The sequence below is a fragment of the Ornithorhynchus anatinus genome, chromosome 2 (assembly GCF_004115215.2).
Source record: "Ornithorhynchus anatinus isolate Pmale09 chromosome 2, mOrnAna1.pri.v4, whole genome shotgun sequence".
NCBI lineage: Eukaryota > Metazoa > Chordata > Mammalia > Monotremata > Ornithorhynchidae > Ornithorhynchus > Ornithorhynchus anatinus.
In genome coordinates, this window is record NC_041729.1 from 150466020 (window position 1) to 150485929 (window position 19910).

General features: G+C 42.5%; 1 long non-coding RNA gene across 1 annotated transcript in view; it reads left to right on the forward strand.

Annotated features, from left to right (window-relative positions):
* The window catches only part of LOC120639064, a 53250-nt gene extending 33548 nt beyond the window's left edge, over positions 1 to 19702 (forward strand). Inside the window, exon 3 of the long non-coding RNA XR_005661239.1 lies at positions 19663 to 19702. This is a non-coding gene — a long non-coding RNA (uncharacterized LOC120639064). The remainder of the gene's footprint in view (positions 1 to 19662) is intronic.
* Positions 19703 to 19910: the final 208 nt, after the last annotated feature.

Here is a 19910-nt window from a genome sequence, read left to right on the forward strand (position 1 = left end):
CTGTGTGACCTTGGGTAAGTCATATAACTTCTCAGTGCCTCAGTTACCTCATCTGTAAAATGGAGATTAAGAGTGTGATAGGGACTGTGTCCAACCTGATCAACTTGTATCTACCCCAGTGCTTAGAACAATGTTTGGCACATAGTAAGTGCTTAACGATTACCATAATTAACAAAGAAGTGCTTAGTAAATACCACTGATTGATTGATGGCAGAGGGATAGAAAAGAACACAACTTCAATAGATATTAAGTTCTTCTAATGAAGAAGGACAGGGTGGATGATGGTGTTGTCCACTGTGATGGAAAAGTCACAGGGAGGAAAGGGTTTGGGTGGAAAGGGAAGGAGTTCTGTTCTGAAGGTATTAAATGCAATGACACTACCTACCTGATAAAACCCAAAAACATACAGTCAAGCAGGGAATTCCTGGCTTCCCTCAAATATCTACTGGAAAGAGCAAGAGCTTGGGAGTCAGAGGTCATGGGCTTGAAACCCGGCTCCGCCACTTGTCAGCTGTGTGACTGTGGGCAAGTCACTTGACAACCTGATCACCCTGTATCTCCCCCAGCGCTTAGAACAGTGCTCTGCACATAGTAAGCGCTTAACAAATACCAACATTAACTTCTCTGTGCCTCAGTTAACTCATCTGTAAAATGAGGATTAAGACTGTGAGCCTCACATGGGACAAACTGATTACCCTGTATCTACCCTTAGAGAAGCAGCGTGGCTCAGTGGAAAGAGCCCGGGCTTTGGAGTCAGAGGTCATGGGTTCGAATCCTGGCTCTGCCACTTGTCAGCTGTGTGACTTTGGGCAAGTCACTTAACTTCTCTGTGCCTCAGTTACCTCATCTGTAAAATGGGGATTAAGACTGTGAGCCCCACGTGGGACAACCTGATTCCCCTGTGTCTACCCCAGCGCTTAGAACAGTGCTCGGCACAAAGTAAGCGCTTAACAAATACCAACATTATTATTACCCCAGCACTTCGAATAGTGCTTTGCACATAGTAAGCACTTAACAAATACCAACATTATTATTATTACTAAAGAAAGGATCCCAGCTGCCATGTTAATTGTTTAGCTAAAGATCCTAGTTCTTGCTGCTGGTTTCCTATTTTTGTATTATACTCTCCCAAGTGCTTAGTACAGTGCTCTGCACACAGTAGAAATAAATTAATAACATATAATTATATAACAATTAATAATTAATTAATAATATGATAATTATGGCATTTGTTAAGGGCTTACAATGTGCCAAGCACTGTTCTAAGCACTGGGGTACATACAAGGTAATCAGGTTGTCTCACGTGGGGTGCCCGGTCTTAATCCCCATTTTACAGATGAGGTCACTGAGGCTCAGAGAAGTTAAGTGGCTTGCCCAAGGTCACACAGCAGACAAGCGGCGGAGCTGGGATTAGAACCCATGTCCTCTGACTCTCAAGCCTGTGCTCTTTCTGTTAAGCCATGCTGAATGAAAACTATGTGGATTCTTCCAGAATCTGCATTAGTTTATGCTACTCTAGACTTCTTTTCTATCCTTGGGTCTATCACTCCCCAAATCTGTCCTTTGCCCTTGGATCCCAACCCACCTACAACATAGCTGTGCATAAACCAAGCTATTTGAGCCCTGAATGACTCAAGCTATATTTCCAAGGCTTATCCTGGAATTTATTTTAATGCCTGTCTTCCCCACTCTATTGAATGCTTTTTGAGAATAGAGACCAGAAGCAGCGTGGCTCAGTGGAAAGAGCACGGGCTTGGGAGTCAGAGGTCATGGGTTTGAATTCCGGCTCTGCCACTTGTCAGCTGGGTGACTGTGGGCAAGTCACTTCACTCTCTGGGCCTCAGTTCCCTTATCTGTAAAATGAGGATGAAGACTGTGAGCCTCACGTGGGACAACCTGATTACCCTGTATCTACCTCTAAGAAGCAGCGTGGCTCAGTGGAAAGAGCACGGGCTTTGGAGTCAGGGCTCATGAGTTCGAATCCCAGCTCTGCCACTTGTCGGCTGTGTGACTATAGGCAAGTCACTTAACTTCTCTGTGCCTCAGTTCCCTCATCTGTAAAATGGGGATTAAGACTGTGAGCCCCATGTGGGACAACCTGATTCCCCTATGTCTACCCCAGCGCTTAGAACAGTGCTTGGCACATAGTAAGCGCTTAACAAATACCAACATTATTATTATTATTACCTCAGCGCTTAGAACAGTGCTCTGCACATAGTAAGCACATGTTATTTATTATTATTATTTTCCCATGTGCTCAGTACAGTGCTCTGCATAGACAAAGCCACAGTAAAGCCTACTGATTGAACGATTGACTGTTTGTCACATGGTATTTAATTTGTATCCTTCCTTTCCAGGAAGAAGCAAGTTAACTAATCATACCGGGCCCTTCCATTGCTCCTCAGTTTGCAGTGGGGCTGTGCTATTTCACATGCCCTAAAAACTTTTAAATCACCATTTACCTACTCGCATTCCTGAATGAAGAGTTTCTCAAACTCGTGTATTTCCCACAAAGTTAGTCGTATCTCAGAAAGTACGTGCCAGTCCGTCCCCAATATTGTCATCGTGTGGAAATAGCCGGGTAGTGGAAATGATGTCTCTGGGTAGTTAATCATTTGTGCAAGTGCAAGGTGTGGGATGTGAGATAGGACTCACGTGCTCCAGGCAACCAGGAGACAGTGAGAGAATGTACATGCTGAGAGTTATTAATTTGCCTTGAGTACACAGCGGATGAGCAGCGTGGTCTAGCTAATTAAACCGTCTCTCTAAGATGGATTCCAAATAGGCTTTACTTTAGCATTAAAATCAGCTTAACCCTACCTTTTCAAGAGGTACGTTGAGATAATTTATCCAATCAAAGGAAAGTGAAGATAAAGATACAGATTACACATTGCACTTGCTTTTTAGAGCAGGGTGACACAAATAAAATAAAAATATTGATGTATTCTTTAATCACTGTCTCATTATGTTTAAATGCCAGTGCCCAGAACAACAAAGGATGAAAAATGCCTCTGGATTCAAAATGCAACATAGTTGTGTCATGAAGAGAGTTAAATCATCTTCTTTTTATCATTAATAGTCATTCACACATATGCATAATCACATAGACTGTTTTGTACCAGCAGTTTAGACCAAAGATTCCAATAGTGCTAGAGGGAAATTGCTCATCTCCCAGCTTGTTCTATGTCCTTAGGGGATTGGATAGTGGATAGAGCATGGACCTGGGAGTCAGAAGGACATGGGTTCTAATCTTGCCTCTGCCTCTTGTCTTCTGTATGAGCTTGGGCAAGTCACTTCATGTCTCTGAGCCTCTGTTACCTCATATGTGAAATGGGGATTGAGACTGTGAGGTCCTAAGTGGAACAGGGACTGTTTCCAACTTGATTTCCTTGACCACCCTCAATGCTTTGTACAGTGCCTAGCACATAGTAAGTGCTTAACAAATACCACAATTATTATTATTATTATTACCCTTGTCAACTATGCCCTAAATCCATACTCCCTAAGCATTTTGATACTCATCCTACCTCCTCTCCCTCAACACTTGTCATGTCTTAATGGCTAGAGCACAGGCCTGGAAATCAGAATGACCTGGGTTCTAATCCCACCTCCGCCACATTCATTCTTTCATTCAATCGTTCTTATTGAGCACTTACTGTGTGCAGAGTACTGTACTAAGCACTTGGAAAGTACAATACATCAATAAAGATAGATAATCCCTGCCCACTACAGTCTAGAGCGGGGGAGGCAGATACCAATACAAGTAAAGAAGCATCAACATAAATAAATAGAATGATAGAGAGAGAGAGAGAGAGAGAGAGAGAGAGATACATAGATAGATAGCTATAGATAGATAGATAGATAGAGATATAGATAGAGATAGATAGATAGAGATAGATATAGATAGATAGATATAGATAGATAGATAGATAGATAGATAGATAGATAGATAGATAGATAGATAGAGGTGCTGTGGGGCAGGGAGGGGGGATGATCAAAGGGAGCAAGTCGTGGTGACACAGAAGGGAGTGGGAGTTTAGTCCCACTAAACTGCTTTAGAGAAGCAGCGTGGCGCAGTGGAAAGAGCATGGGCTTTTGGGAGTGGGAGTCAGGGCTCATGAGTTCAAATCCCAGCTCTGCCACTTGTCAGCTGTGTGACTGTGGGCAAGTCACTTAACTTCTCTGTGCCTCAGTTCCCTCATCTGTAAAACGGGGATTAAGACTGTGAGCCCCACGTGGGACAACCTGATTCCCCTGTGTCTACCCCAGCGCTTAGAACAGTGCTCTGCACATAGTAAGCGCTTAACAAATACCAACATTATTATTATTTATTATTAGTCTGGGAAACCCTCTTGGAGGAGTAGTGCCTTCAGCAGGGTTTTGAAGAGGGGAAGAGTAATTGTACGGTAAATTTGAGGAGGGAGGGCGTTGCAAGCCAGAGGTAAGAGATGGGCCAGGGATCGGCGGTGAGACAGGTGAAATCGAGGCATAGTGAGAAGGTTAGGACTAGAGGAGTGCAGGGTGCAGGCTGGGATGTAGAAGAAGAGAAGTGAGGTAAGGTAAGAAGGGGCAAGGTGATCTAGGGCTTTAAAGCCAAGGGCACGGTGATCTAGTGCTTTAAAGCCAATGGTGAGGAGTTTTTGAGGAACGGGTGACATGTTCCGAACATTTCTGTAGAAAGATGATCTGGGCAGCGGAGTGAAGTATGGACTAGAGTGGGGAGAGGCAGAAAGTTGGGTGGTCAGAAAAAAGGCTGAAGCAATAATCTAGGTGGGGTAGGAAGAGTGATTGTATTAATGTAGTAGCAGTTTGGATGGAAAGGAAAGGGCGGATTTTAGAGATGTTGTGAAGATGAGGCCGACAGGATCTGGGGACGGATTGGATATGTGGGGTGAATGAGAGAGCGGAGTCAAGGATGACATCAAGTTTGCGAGCTTATGAGAAAGGAAGGATGGTTGTACTGTCTACAGTGACGGGAACGTGAGGGAGAGGACAGGGTCTGGGTGGGAAGATAAGGAGCTCTGTCTTGGATGTGTTGAGTTTGAGATGTTGGGAGGATATCTAATTAGAGATGTCTTGAAGGCAGGAGGAGATGTGAGTCTGGAGGGAAGGAGAGAGATCAGGGGAGGAGATGTAGATTAGAAGCAAAAAGCTTGGGGAGCATCTTAGCGTAGTGGATAGACCACAGTCCTGGGAGTTAGAAGGTCATTGGTTCTAATCCCATCTCCGCCACTTGCCTGCTGTGTGACCTTGAGCAAGTCTCCTCACTTAACCGGGCCTCAGTCACCTCATCTGGAAAACGGGGATTGAGACTATGAGCCCCACATGGGACAGGGACTGTGTCCAGCCCAATTTGCTTCTGTCCACCCCAGAGCTTAGTACGGTGCCTGACACGGAGTAAGCACTTAATAAATACCATAATTATTACTATTATCCTCTGACTCCCAAGCCCATGCTCTTGTCATTAAGCCATGCTGCTTCACACTGTTGTGTTTTCATATCGTGAGTAATCTTTCCTCATGTTCCTCATGCCAATCTACGAGTCTCCCCCTTTGCAGATTGTGAGTCTGCATTCAAAACTTATTTATGCTTTAATGTATTTGTAACATAAATGGTACTTTCTTCAGTGCTTAATAAAATGTAATGCACAGAGTAGGCATTCAGTGAATATAATAGAATGGGTAAAGTGAATAAAGCAGAGGCTAACATTCAAGTCTAGTTCCCCATGTTTATATCTAAATATGCAGATACAAAACTGTCTTGATCGTTCAAAAAGGATTTACATAGAAACGTGGATAATAAATCCAATCGAGGTTGCTAGAGGGAAAATTTAGAGTATTAGAAGTTACAACAAAGTAACCTGAAGGTGGATGTCAAAGAGGGCACTTATTCTTTGACTTCAGATTTCCTTTGGTGTGACTCTCAACGACAGGATACTAACCTGGAGGAAATACTGATCTGGTTCAATATAATGGATCCTATGTTTTACATCCTGAACTATCATTTTAACTAACTCAAAAATATTTTAGAATATTTTCCACTTTTCATTCCTTCACTACTGCCCTCAAGTTCATAGGGCACTTGATGAGGCAAAAAGAAGTACATCTAGAAATAATAATTTAGCCAGGTCCTTGAGTGATAAAAACTAACAATGAATTACAAAGCTAACAACAATTAGAAAATTGGGATCTATTTTTATCTGTCTTTATGACACTCTTTCATATGTAATAAACCGGGTTTTAAGGTCTTGAAATAGGCAATAAAATTAATACTTACAAAACTGACTAAGGATAGGTAGAGTGCCATTAATTAAGAAATAATCCCTTTGAAATCGGTCATTACCAGCAGTTTTTTGCTATGGGCCATTAACACTGTAACTAGCAAGTCATTAATAGTGGAAATAACCAATTCTGAGGGGATTATTGCTAGAATAAACTATATTTAATGATTGTAAAGCTTTGTAAAATTTTGCTCACTTTTATTTTGAAGTTTAAATAATAGATGAAGATGGGCATCTTAAATTTCTGGAAAACTACCAGTTCACATTAGAGTCCTTAATAGATATATTCATTCATTGTCAGTATTATTAATTGAGTGCTTACAGTGCAGAGCACTGTACTAAGTGCTTGGAGAGTAGAATTCAGCAAAAGATAGAGACAATCCCTACCCAACAACAGGCTCACATATTGTAATATATAATACATATATATAGAGATGTAAGCATCTTGAAATCAACATGAAAATTATGAGATGTGAATTCTAGAAAACTTGGTGTGCCAAATATGCAACATAGATTTACCGCACACCATTTTCCATACATAAAGTTGAGCAAACAGGGCATGTAAATCTTGAGGCTTCCACCTCCATCCCCTTGTTCACGGTATTCCCCTGTCTTGGAACAGATTACAGCTTTCTCCACATTTAAATCCCTCCCAAAAGCCCACCTCCTCCAGAAAATTTTCTGCATTGAATTTCCCGGCCTTTCAAGCCATGTAGTAGGTAATAATAATCATATTTATTAAGTGTTTACTCCATCCTAATCCTCCTCAACCTCACTACTGATTGCACCCTTCTTCCTGAAACATTATCTAAACTTGGCTTCACTGATACTGTCCTCTCCTAGTTGCCCTCCTCCTATCTCTCTAGCTACTCTTTCTGAGGCTCCTTCTCTGCCTCTCACCCTTTAACCATGGAGATCCTCAAGGTCCCTTCTATTCTCCATCTACACTCACTCCCTTGGAGAACTCATTTACTCCCATGGTTTCAACTTTCATCTCTACACAGATGACCTCTCTTTTTTTGCAGTCTCCCATATTCTACTAACTTCAGGAAAAGCTCTGCTTGGATGTCACGCTGACACCTCAAACTTGGAATGTCCAAATCAAAACTCCTCATCTTCCCACCCAAGCCCTGTCTTCCCCTAAACTTTCCTTCCTTCAGACATCGCCACCAATCTCCCTCTCTGACAAGCTCATAACCTTGGCATCATCCTTGACTCAAATTTCTCATTCAACACATATATCAACCCACATATTCAATCTGTCACCAAATTGTTGGTTCTATCTTCACGACAACACTAAAATCTGCCATTTCCTTGCCATCCAAACTACTACTATGCTGATCAAAGCACTACTGCCTCAACCTCTTCACTAACCTCCCTGTCTTCTGTCTCTCCCCTCAACAGTTCATACTTCATCTACTGCCAAGGTCATTTTTCTAAAAAAAGTTCAGTCTATATCTCCCTACTCCTCAAGAACTTCCAGTGGTTGCCCATCCACCTTTGCATCAAACAGAAATGCCAGAAATACTAGGGAAGCAGCATGGCATAATGGAAAGAGCACAGGCTTGGGAGTCAGATGACATGGGTTCTAATTTCGGCTCTGCCACTTGTCTGCTGTGTGACCTTGGGCAAGTCAATTCACTTCTCTGGGCCTCAGTTACCTCATCTTTCAAATGGGGATTAAGACTGTGAGCTCCACGTGGGACAACCTGACTACCTTATATCTACCCCAGCAATTAGAACAGTGCCTGGCACATAGTAAGCACTTTTATTATTATTATTATTATTATTATTAAACAGAAATGCCTTATCATTGGCATTAAAGCACTCAATCAACTTGCCTACTCCTGCTTTACCTTACTGATTTCCAATGACAACCCAGCTCACTCACTTCACTCCTCTAATGCCACCCTACTCACTCTCATCTATTTTGCCACTAATTCCTTGCCCACATCCTCCCTCTGGCCTGGAACTCCCCATTTCCATACGGCAAACCACAACTCTACCAACCTTCAAATCTTTACTAAAATCATATCTCCTCCAAGAGACTTTCTCCAACTAAACCCTCATTTCTCCTACACCCTCTCTTTTCGGAGTCACCCTTGAACTTGGATCTGTACTCTATAATACTGAATATTCACTCCACCCTCAGCTCCACAGCATTTTTGTATATACCCCCTTTAGACTGTAAACTCCCTGTGGGCAATGAATGTGTCTACCAACTCTGTTGTATTGTACTCTCCCAAGAGCTTAATTCAGTGCCCTGCACAAAGGAAATTCTCAATAAATAGCACTGATGGATTGTTGACTGTACTAAGCACCGGGAAAGTATACAGAGATGGAAAGACACAGTTATCCATTCTGTTATCTCTAGCAGGTACTAAGATTTACACCTTCTTTAACATTAACGTATATGGCTCTGTTCAATTCGGTAATTTTGACAATGTTGTAAATATTCTTGCTTCTCTTCCCTATTTGAGGGTCACCTCTTCATGGGTCACAAACGTGACACTTCATTTCCTGTATTTCCAAGCCCCATATACAGTAGTTATTGTAGTACTGTATAATAGTAGTAGAGTACAGTACTACTATATATAAGCTGCATGTGAAGGAGCACGGCATAGTGAATAGAGCCCAGTCCTGAGAGTCAGAAAATCATGGGTTCTTATGATTTTGCCACTTGTCTGCTGTGTGATCTTGGGCAAATCACTTCACTACTCTGTGCCTCAGCTATCTCAACCGTAAAATGGGGATAAAGACTGTGAGTCCCATGTGGGACAGAGACTGTGTCCAACCCCATTTGCTTGTATCCACCCGAATGCTTAGTTCAGTGCCTGATACATAGTAAGTGCTAAACAAATACCACAATTACTATTATTTTGTGGGAGTGGGGACAGACATTGCAACTCATGGGTTCTAGAATTGTGACTATTTGTCGTGAGTGTTCTTTCAATATTTTAGCTGATGATTTTGCTTCCCAAGAAGGTTTGATTAGTGACTGGAGATGGGAGGGGGGGAATGGGCAGAGCATGTGACACTCCACACTCACTTGTAAATTTGTACTCAGTAAGACCAATTTTCCCAGAGTCCCAAGAGAGCTGGCTGCAGAGGAAAGACATTTCTTCACATAGGTGGCACATGATTTGGGGGAGCCTTTTGAGTCTTCGTTGAGCAATCCCAGGCTTATTCTTTGGCTTCCTAGTTTTATTTCTGGGGATGAGGGGAAGAAATGAAGAAATGGGAAGCAAATTTGCTGAGGGTTCTCTTCCCCCAAGAAATGGGAGTGCAGAGAGAGGCAGAGGGTCCATTTCACTCATCTGCAATATTGGGCCAAAATACACAAGTCCTGCATGTACTGAAATGCAAGTGCTGAAATGACTTCTTCCCCACTGCTTTCAAACATGCCCGTGTCTCCCCTTTCCTAAAAAAACCGTCCTTGACCTCAGGGTGTTTACCGCTCTGGTTATCACCCCACCTCCCTCCTACAATTGCTCTCCAAACTCCTCTATTCTATTCCTCCAATTCTATCCTTGACCCCCTCCAATCTGGCTTTCATCCCATTCATGTCACAGAACCTGTCCCTGTCAAAGGTCACCAATAATCTCCTTTGCAAACCCCACAGCCTCTGCTCCATCCTAATCCTCCACAACCTCACAGCAGTCTTCAACACTGTCGACAACTGCCTTCTCCTAAAATCATTATCTAACCTAGACTTCACTGACACTGTCTTCTCCTGGCTCTCCTCCTATCTCTCTGACCCTTCATTCTCAGTCTTCTTCATGTGCTTCTCCTCTCCCTTCCAACCCTTAACTATGGGGGTCCCTCAAGGTTCACTTCTGCATCCCCTTCTATTCTCCATCTACACCCACTCCCTTGGAGAACTCATTCACTCACACAGCTTCAACTACCACCCCTATTTAAATGAATCCCAAATCCACATCTCCAGCCCTGATCTCTCTCCCTCTCTGCAATCTCACATTTTCTCCTGCCTTCAAGACATCTCTACTGGGATGTCCTCCCATTGCCTCAAACTTAATATGTCTAAAACAGAATTTTTAATGTTTCCACCCAAACCTTGTCCTTCCCCGACTTTCTCATCAATATAGATGGCACCACAATCTGTCCTGTCTCACAAGCCTGTAACCTGGCTGTTATCCTTGATTCCTCTCTCTCATTCAACCCACATAGTCAATCCATCCTAAGTCCTATCGCTTCTACCTTCATAACTGCTAAAATCCACCCTTTCCTCTCCATCCAAACTGCTATCGTGTTAATCCAATCACTTATCCTATCCTACCTTGTTAACTGTATCAACTTCCTTACTGAGCTCCCTGCCTCATTCAGTCAACCGTATTCATTAAGCACTTATTGTGCGCACAGCACTGTACTGTACACTGTACTGCCTTCTGTCTCTCCCCATTCCAGTCCATACTTCACTCTGCTGTCCAGATCATATTTCTACAAAAACAATGAGATGATGTTTCCCCCACTCCTCAAGAAACTCCAGTGGTTGCCCATCCACCTCCACATCAAACACAAATTCCTCACGATTGTCTTTAAAGCATGAATCACCTTGTCCCCTCCTACCTCACCTCACTACTCTCCTAGTACAGCCCAGTCCACACACTTCCCTCCTCTAATGCTAACCTTCTCATGAAACATCGATCTCAACTATCTGAGGTGACCTCTCACCCATGTCTTTCTTCTGGCATGGAACACCCTCCCTCCTCATATCCGACACTTGTTCTCTGCCCCTTCAAAGCCTATTGAAAGCACATCTCCTCCAGGAGGCCTTCCCTAAGACCCCTTTCCTCTTCTCCCACTCCCGTCTGTGATGTCCTGTCTTGCTGCCTTTATTCACCCTCCCTCCCAGCCCCACAGCACTTACGTACATATCTGCAATTTATTCACTTAGATTAATTCCTACCTTCTCCTCTAGACTGTGAGCTTGCTGTGGGCAGGGAATGTGTCTGTTTACTGTTATAGTGTACTCTTCCAAATGCTTAGTACAGTAATTCTGCACACAGAAAATGCTCAATAAATATGGTTGAGTGACTGACTCAGCTACCTCATCTGTAAAATGGGGATTAAGACTGTGAGCCCCATCTGGGACATGGCCTGTCTCCAACATGATTGTCTTGTATCTACCCTGCAGAAGCAGCGTGGCTCAGTGGAAAGAGCACGGGCTTTGGAGTCAGGGCTCATGAGTTCGAATCCCAGCTCTGCCACTTGTCAGCTGTGTGACTGTGGGCAAGTCACTTAACTTCTCTGTGCCTCAGTTCTCTCATCTGTAAAATGGGGATTAAGACTGTGAGCCCCACGTGGGACAACCTGATTCCCCTGTGTCTACCCCAGCACTTAGAACAGTGCTTGGCACATAGTAAGCGCTTAACAAATGCCAACATTATTATTATTATTATTACCCCAGCGCTTAATCCAGAGGTTGGCACATATTAAGTGCTTAACAAATAGCATAAAACATAGGAATAGAGTTCTTTAGTTATGTGATGGTCTCATATAACTTCCGATTTGAAAGATTCTAACGTGTTCTCAGTTGGCGTGAGAAGAAGGGAGGTCCCTGTAGCAAGAATTCCAGGGGATTGTCTTTATGACTTTAGTAAGCTCCTTATGGTCAGGGAACAAGTTTTGGATGTCCGTTGGACTTTCCCAAGTGCTAAGTACAGTGCATTGCACTCTATGAACACTCAATAAATTCATTCATTCGATAATGTTTATTGAGCAATTACTGTGTGCAGAGCACTCTACTAAGCACTTGGGAGACTGCAATATAACAATAAACAGACATATTCCCTGCCAACAATGAGCTTAACATTCTAGAGAGGGAGGGAGACATTATAAATAAATTACAGATGTTTATAAGTGCTGTGGGGCTGGGAGAGGGGATGAATAAAGGGAGCCAGTCAGGGCGATGCAGAAGGAAGAGGGAGAAGAGAAAAGGAGGGTTTAATTAAGGAAACATCACTGCTTTATCTTCATATCTTCCTTGCCTAAACTTCCAATCTCCCTGTGGTGGCATTGGGCCTTTGAGGTGAGTGTTGGGGTTGAGTTTCTGAGTCAGTCATGCATAGAGTAATCTATTCTGAAAAACTGTCTCCTTGTAGATAATCACTAGATTTTTTTCTTTTGAAATATACTTTAACTAAAGCAGGAAGAATTATAAATTTGAAAGTTAAAAAGCAAAGACCATTAACAAAGATCCCTTACCTAATTAAATGAAATTGGTATTTTAATATTGTTTTATTATGCTAATTTTAGAATATCATAGAATTAGAATTAGAATATCATAGCCACTCTTTTAACTTCCTTTGTTTGGCCCCTGATAGACCTTTTAGCAGAATATTACCCTTTCTATTTGCCAATAAAACTCAAGACAAAAAAATCTTTCCCCCTTAGAAAACATAGCTATGTCCTATCAGTTCATTTTCCCTTGCAAATTTTCTTTCTTAGGAAAATTCTTTTTTTGAAGCTTCCATTTATCTTTTATCTTAAAGTGGGGATTTGCCACTGTAGGGAATATTTATTTTCACTAATGTAGTTTTCCAGTTAAGATACTTCTTATGTTTCTACTTACAAACCTTTATATGTGGACAAACACAAATCATGTTCAGGAATCATGTCTTTGTAATAAGTTTTTGAGGTGTAGTCTCTTTCCAGCTGCAGTTTCTAACTGGTTTTTCCCACATTTCATTTCACCTTGTAGAAGTACACTGACTTTATTTCTAAGTTTTTCTGCTCAAAATATATCTATGGATTCTTTCTCTGAATGCGGTTTACAGGAATACTAACGAAAGCAGAATATCTTCCTTAATTATAGACAGTTTGAACAACTTCCTTTGTCATAGGAGAAAGGCTATTGTTCTGAGGTTCTAAGACAGTACAGACCCATTAAATGAATGGCTTATTCCATCATGCTACAACTGTACCACCATCCCTTGCTATTTCTTGCAAGTTTTAAAATTGAAACAATAATGAGTGACACTCTTTTAATATCAGCTCCCACCAAAAATGATAAATTAGAGTCAAATTACAAAAGTTAATTGCACCAGGTGTAGAGACTGTGCACATAATGGTCAGGAAAATAGCTTCTCTTTCCATATCTGCAGTATTCTGTTTTCTTCCACATACAAAATATGCATTAAATAATTAGAACCCGGTGGCTCTTCCAACTAGCATCTGCTTCCATAGTAATTTAAATTCATCAGAAGCTATTTAATAAAACATTCCCAGAAACTCTTACTTACTTCCTCAGGAATGCAAATAATAGAAGCATCAATGCATTGATACATTGATGGCATCTTACATTTCAAATTGTTAGATGCATACCTCATGCCTCACTTTCTCCAGTGGAAGTGATGTAAATTCACAGTTTCTAAGGCAACAGAGAAAGTTGGTTTAATAAATTTCTTCAAAGATAGGATTTTTCCATCCAAACAGAGCATTTCATTTGATGACATACATTTTATATTTCTATTTTTCCATTTCAGGCTGTTACTTTGGACTTGGGGCTGAAGTGTGTGCTCTAAGATATTTATGGAAAATATATGGAAAATAACATTGACAATGCCATAGTGTGAACTATTAACTCTGTTTATTAAGTAGAGGGTTTCAATCCACAAAAATATTCCCAAGACTTCTCCAGAACAAGATGAATCTTTGGGAATATGTTAATGGAACTTTTCTGTTCTTATCCACAAACTTAAATCTGTTTCTACCCCAGTTCAGAGAGTCCCGAAGTTTTCCCATGAGAAGAGAAAGAAAAAGAACTCAAAATATTTTTCTTTTAGATTTAGAAGACAGAATTTGATCACTGTTTAAGCATGTACAGAGGTGGAGAGTGAAGAGTTAACACAAGTTGTACCCAGGAAACAAACAAAAGGGGATTGATTTCAATCAATAAATCTGCTGTATTTATTGAGTGCTTACTGTGTGCAGAGGCCAGTACTAAGTGATTGGGACAGCGCAACAGAATTGGTAGACATAATCCCTGCCCACAAGGAGCTTCAGACCTCCAGGGTAGATTGGCTTTAAATTAAATTGTGGATATATTCACAAATACTGTGGGGCTGAAAGTGGGGTGAATATCAAGTACTTAAAGGGTACAAATTCATTCAATAGTATTTATTGAGCGCTTACTATGTGCAGAGCACTGTACTAAGCACTTGGAATGTACAAATCGTTAACAGATAGAGACAGTCCCTGCCCTTTGATGGGCTTAAATCCAATTGCACAGGTGATGCAGAAGGGAGAGAGAGTAGGGGAAACCAGGGCTCATCAGGAATGACTGCTTGGAGGAGATGTGAGTTTAACAGGCTTCAAAGGTGGGGAGAGTAGTGGTCTGAGGTATATGAAAGGGGAAGGATTTCCTGGCCAGTGGGAGAATACGGGCAAGGGATCAGTGGCGAGATACATGAGATCGACAGATGGTAATTAAATTGTCATTGGAAGAACAGAGTGCATGGACTGGGTTATAGTAGAAAATCACTGAGGTAAGGTAGGAAAAGATGAACTGCTCAAGTGCTTTAAGGCCAGTGGTTAGGAGTTTCTGCTTGATGTGGAGCTGGATGGGCAACCATTGGAGGTTTTTGAGGGAGATGTGAACTGAACTTTTTTTTAGAAAAATGATTCAGGCAGCAGAGTGAAGTAAGGACTAGAGTGAGAAGAGAGTTGGTGGACACGTTTGCCAGACCTCAGATTTGCCCACTGGATGGGAGGAGGTTTACACTTTTGAAGGAGTGAGGTATTATATAAGGTTCATTCATTCATTCAATAGTATTTATTGAGCGCTTACTATGTGCAGAGCACTGTACTAAGCGCTTGGGATGAACAAGTCGGCAACAGATAGAGACAGTCCCTGCCGTTTGACGGGCTTACAGTCTAATCGGGGGAGACGGACAGACAAGAACAATGGCAATAAACAGCGTCAAGGGGAAGAACATCTCGTAAAAACAATGGCAACTAAATAGAATCAAGGCGATGTACAATTCATTAACAAAATAAATAGGGTAACGAAAATATATACAGTTGAGCGGACGAGTACAGTGCTGTGGGGATGGGAAGGGAGAGGTGGAGGAGCAGAGGGAAAAGGGAAAATGAGGCTTTAGCTGCGGAGAGGTAAAGGGGGGATGGCAGAGGGAGTGGGGGGAAGAGGAGCTCAGTCTGGGAACGCCTCTTGGAGGAGGTGAGTTTTAAGTAGGGTTTTGAAGAGGGAAAGAGAATCAGTTTGGCGGAGGTGAGGAGGGAGGGCGTTCCAGGACCGCGGGAGGACGTGACCCAGGGGTCGACGGCGGGATAGGCGAGACCGAGGGACGGTGAGGAGGTGGGCGGCGGAGGAGCGGAGCGTGCGGGGTGGGCGGTAGAAAGAGAGAAGGGAGGAGAGGTAGGAAGGGGCAAGGTGATGGAGAGCCTTGAAGCCTAGAGTGAGGAGTTTTTGTTTGGAGCGGAGGTCGATAGGCAACCACTGGAGTTGTTTAAGAAGGGGAGTGACATGCCCAGATTGTTTCTGCGGGAAGATGAGCCGGGCAGCGGAGTGAAGAATAGACCGGAGTGGGGTGAGAGAGGAGGAAGGGAGGTGAGAGAGGAGGAAGGGAGGTCAGAGAGAAGGCTGACACAGTAGTCTAGCCGGGATATAACGAGAGCCCGTAATAGTAAGGTAGCCGTTTGGGTGGAGAGGAAAGGGCGGATCTTGGCGATATTGTAGAGGTGAAACCGGCAGGTCTTAGTAACTAAGGTAAGTGACTAAGGTAGTCACTTAGTGAGGTCTTAGTAACTAAGACCGGCAGGTCTTAGTAACTAAGGTAAGTGACTAAGGTAGTCACTTAGTGACTAAGGTAAGTCACTCAAGTGCTTCCCATGTTGGTGCTTTTTGCAGCAATTAATCTGTGTCCTTGATGAGGCCCCATTGGTTCATTCATTAATTCGATCATATTTATTAAGCACTTACTGTGTGCAGAGCATGTACTAAGCGCTAGGGAAAGTCCATGCAACAATAAACAGGGACATTCCCTGCCCACAGTGATCTCAGAGTCCGTTGAACTCACGTCAGGCACAGGTGCCTGGGAGACCAGTTAGCTGGATTGTCTTCCCGGCAGTGAGTGAGCCGGTTTCAAATCTTGTTGTCACACGGCCGTTCCTCCTGTCAACGCTTCCTGGAGTAGCCAGATTGTTGGCATGTCAAAACTGGTGTTGGCACCCGGTGTAGGCCCAGGTCCAGCCCACGAGTGGTCCTGGGGGGCTACCCACCCCGGCTGGATTAGGGCACTCAAACCCATGAGGTATAGGCAGGAGTGTGTGGGTGTGAATTGGGGCTAGAAATGAGCAGCATGGCCTAGTAGATGGAGCCTAGGCTTCTGAGAGTCAGAAGGATCTGGGTTTTAATCCCAGTTCCACCACATGTCTGCTGTGACCTGGGCAAGTCACTTTGCTTCTCTGGGTCTCGGTAACCTCATCTGGAAAATGTGGATTAAGACTGTGAGCTCAGTGTGGTAAACTCACCCTCTAGACTGTAAACTCGTTGTGGGCAGGGAATGTGTCTGTTTACTCTTTTATTATTTATTTCTATCAATGTCTGTCTCTTCTGCTTTAGATGTAACGTTGCTGGGGGCAGGGAAGTGTCTGTTTATTGCATTGTACTCTCCCAAGTGCTTAGTACAGTGCTTTGCACAGAGTAAGCACTTAATAAATAAGTGAATGAATGAATGAAGTTGACTAGGAAGGCAACTTTTCAGCAAAAATTCAACCAGGTTTATAGTATTCAAAGACACTAGAGCAAGTGAAATCATCTAGGAAATATATCTGAATCTGTTATTTTACTTTCCATAGAATAAAATATGCTCTGAAATGCAGGTATCTAACAAATAATGAGCTTTTCTTCCAGATAAAATATTTAAATTACTGGAAAGGCACAAAATGTGATTTTTATTCCTACACATGCATGATTTACCAACCAACAGACTTTATTTCCATGTAGGCAACCTGAGGTCTATTAATAGTAAATACTATGGAAAATATGGAGCTTCCTGCATTGACAAGGAGAATTATTAGCTAATATCATCTCTACCTCAAGCAGAATCTCTTCGTCACTGGAATCAAGGCAATCGGCCCTACTCGCCCCATTACCTATCTCACTTTCCCTCCCTCTCACCTCACCTACCATCGACCCCTCTCTTACACTTCCCCCTCCCTACCTGGAACTCTCTTCCCCTATATAGCTGACAGGCCAGCATTTTCCCCATCTTCACAGCCCTACTGAATTATATCTCCTCCAGGAAGCCTTCCCTGATAAAGCTCTGGTCTCTCAACCCTGTCTTCCCTCCCTGCTACCTCACCCAGACACTGAGTCCCATTCCTAAGCATTTTAGGTTGTCCCCTTCCTTATCCTCAGAGAATTTGGGTAGATATTCTCATTCTTGTTTGCTTCTCTTACCGGTATTTATTTTAATGTCTGTCTCCCTGTTAGACTGAAAGCTCCTGGAGGGTAGGGATTGACTCTATCAAGTGTATTATTCTTCCCAAGCACTTTATACAGTGCTCAGCACAAAGTAAGTGCTTAATAGATACCACTGACTGATGAAATACCAGATTATATGATGGCAATTTTGCTTATTAAATACAAAATTTTGTTGGTGTAGAAACTGTCAGATTTTCCTCTTTAGGTGACAAGCTTAAAACCTTTTTTCATCTTTTCATTCAGTTCTCTTTTAAATAGCTAGGACGGTCAGCTGTGTCTTTGACCCTGGCTTGAGTTCAGAAAAGAAATCCTGTAAGTAACAACCAAGGAGCAGGCATTCCTCAGGTTTAAAACATAACTGGTGTATAAAAACTGTGTCAAGTCAGAAGTCAGAACCAATATTCTCATAGAAACAATGAGAAATTCGTTCCTGAGTTGAGGTTGGATACCTATTTTTATAAAGATATGCAAAATGTTGTACTCAATCAGGTATAGATGTGTAATACAGCTATAGTAATGTACTTATATTGAATCAAAGAAGTTCCACACTAGACATGTTGACCCTCCCTGGTAACTACCTAGAAGTCAGATAACCTTCTTTCACCCCATCTCCTAGCTTCTTCCTCTCTGTCTTCCCATATTCTTCAAACTTTGTCCCTCTTCTTTCCTCTCTCCATCATGGCTCTTAACTGTAAAATGAAGATTAAATATTTGTTCTCTTTCTTACTTGGACTATGAACACTTCATGGGACGAGGACTGTGTCCAGCCTGATTTTCTCGTTTCCACCCAGTGCTTATTATGCCTTAATAATAATAATGATGGTATTTGTTAAGCACTTACTATGTGCCAAGCACCGTTCTAAACACTGAGATAGATACAAGGTTATCAGGTTGTTCCACATGGGGCTCACAGTCTTAATCCCCATTGTAAAGATGAGGTAACTGAGGCACAGAGAAGTTAAGTGACTTGCCCAAAGTCACACAGTTGACAAGTGGCAGAGCAAAGATTAGAACTCACAACTTCTGACTCCCAAGCCTGTGCTCTTTCCACTAAGCCACTTGCTTGGCTTACTATAATAATGTTGGTATTGTTAAGTGCTTACTATGTGCAGAGCACTGTTCACAGTCTTAATCCCCATTTTACAGATGAAGTAACTGAGGGACCGAGAAGTGAAGTGACTTGCCCACAGTCACATAGCTGACGAGTGGAAGATCTGGGATTCGAACCCATCACCTCTGACTCCCAAGCCCGGGCTCTTTCCACTGAGCCACGCTGCTTCACATACCAGGCAATGCTTACTATGCCTTACTATGGTTTACTATAACAGGATTACTATGCCTCGTATATAGAAGCACTTAACAAATACCACTAGGCTGGAATTTCTTTGAGAGCAGGGATAGTTTCTTCTAACTTTATTATAAATTCTCTCAGGGTTCAGATCTAAGTGCTTAGCAATGCAAAAGGGAGGGAGTAGGGAAAATGAAGGCTTAGTCGGGCAAGACCTCTTGGAGGAGATGTGATTTTAAGAATGTTTTGAAGGTGGGGAGAGTGGTAGAATGGAGATTTGAAGGGAGAGGGAGGATGTTGGCAAGGGGTCTGCAGCGAGATAGACAAGATCAAGGTCCAGTGAGTAGGCTGGCTCTAGAGGAGTGAAATGTGCAGACAGGGTTGGAGTAGAAACCTAATGCCATCTTTGGACTGGAAGCCTATCACTCCTTCTGAGCCAAAGAAAGAAAAACAGAAAAGATACCCAGAAGAAACCACATAAACTAAAAGACAGAAAAGGCTCAGTTAAACCCTGCTGCCCTCCCTAGGCCAGACCTGGGTCTGGCTCTGTAGTAACCACGGCCCATTAGTAACCAGGCCTACCCTCAGAATCCAACCACTCATCTACTCTACTCATCTACTTGGCAGGAACCAGTCAACTAGCCCTTGGGAATACCAACATCAGGTAATTTAATTGCATTTCATCTTCGGCAAAGTTGTCTTCAAATTGAGAACAGCTCTATTCACGTTATAAATTATGAGAAGAAAAAAACTGGTTAATTGGAAGTTTGTTTTTTCCCTAGTCCCCTGTATTGAATGAATCCAATGTTACTGTATTTTTTTTCCTCTCTCAGCTTTGTTGCGTTAGGTTAATTTTACTTGCCAGTGTCCCATTT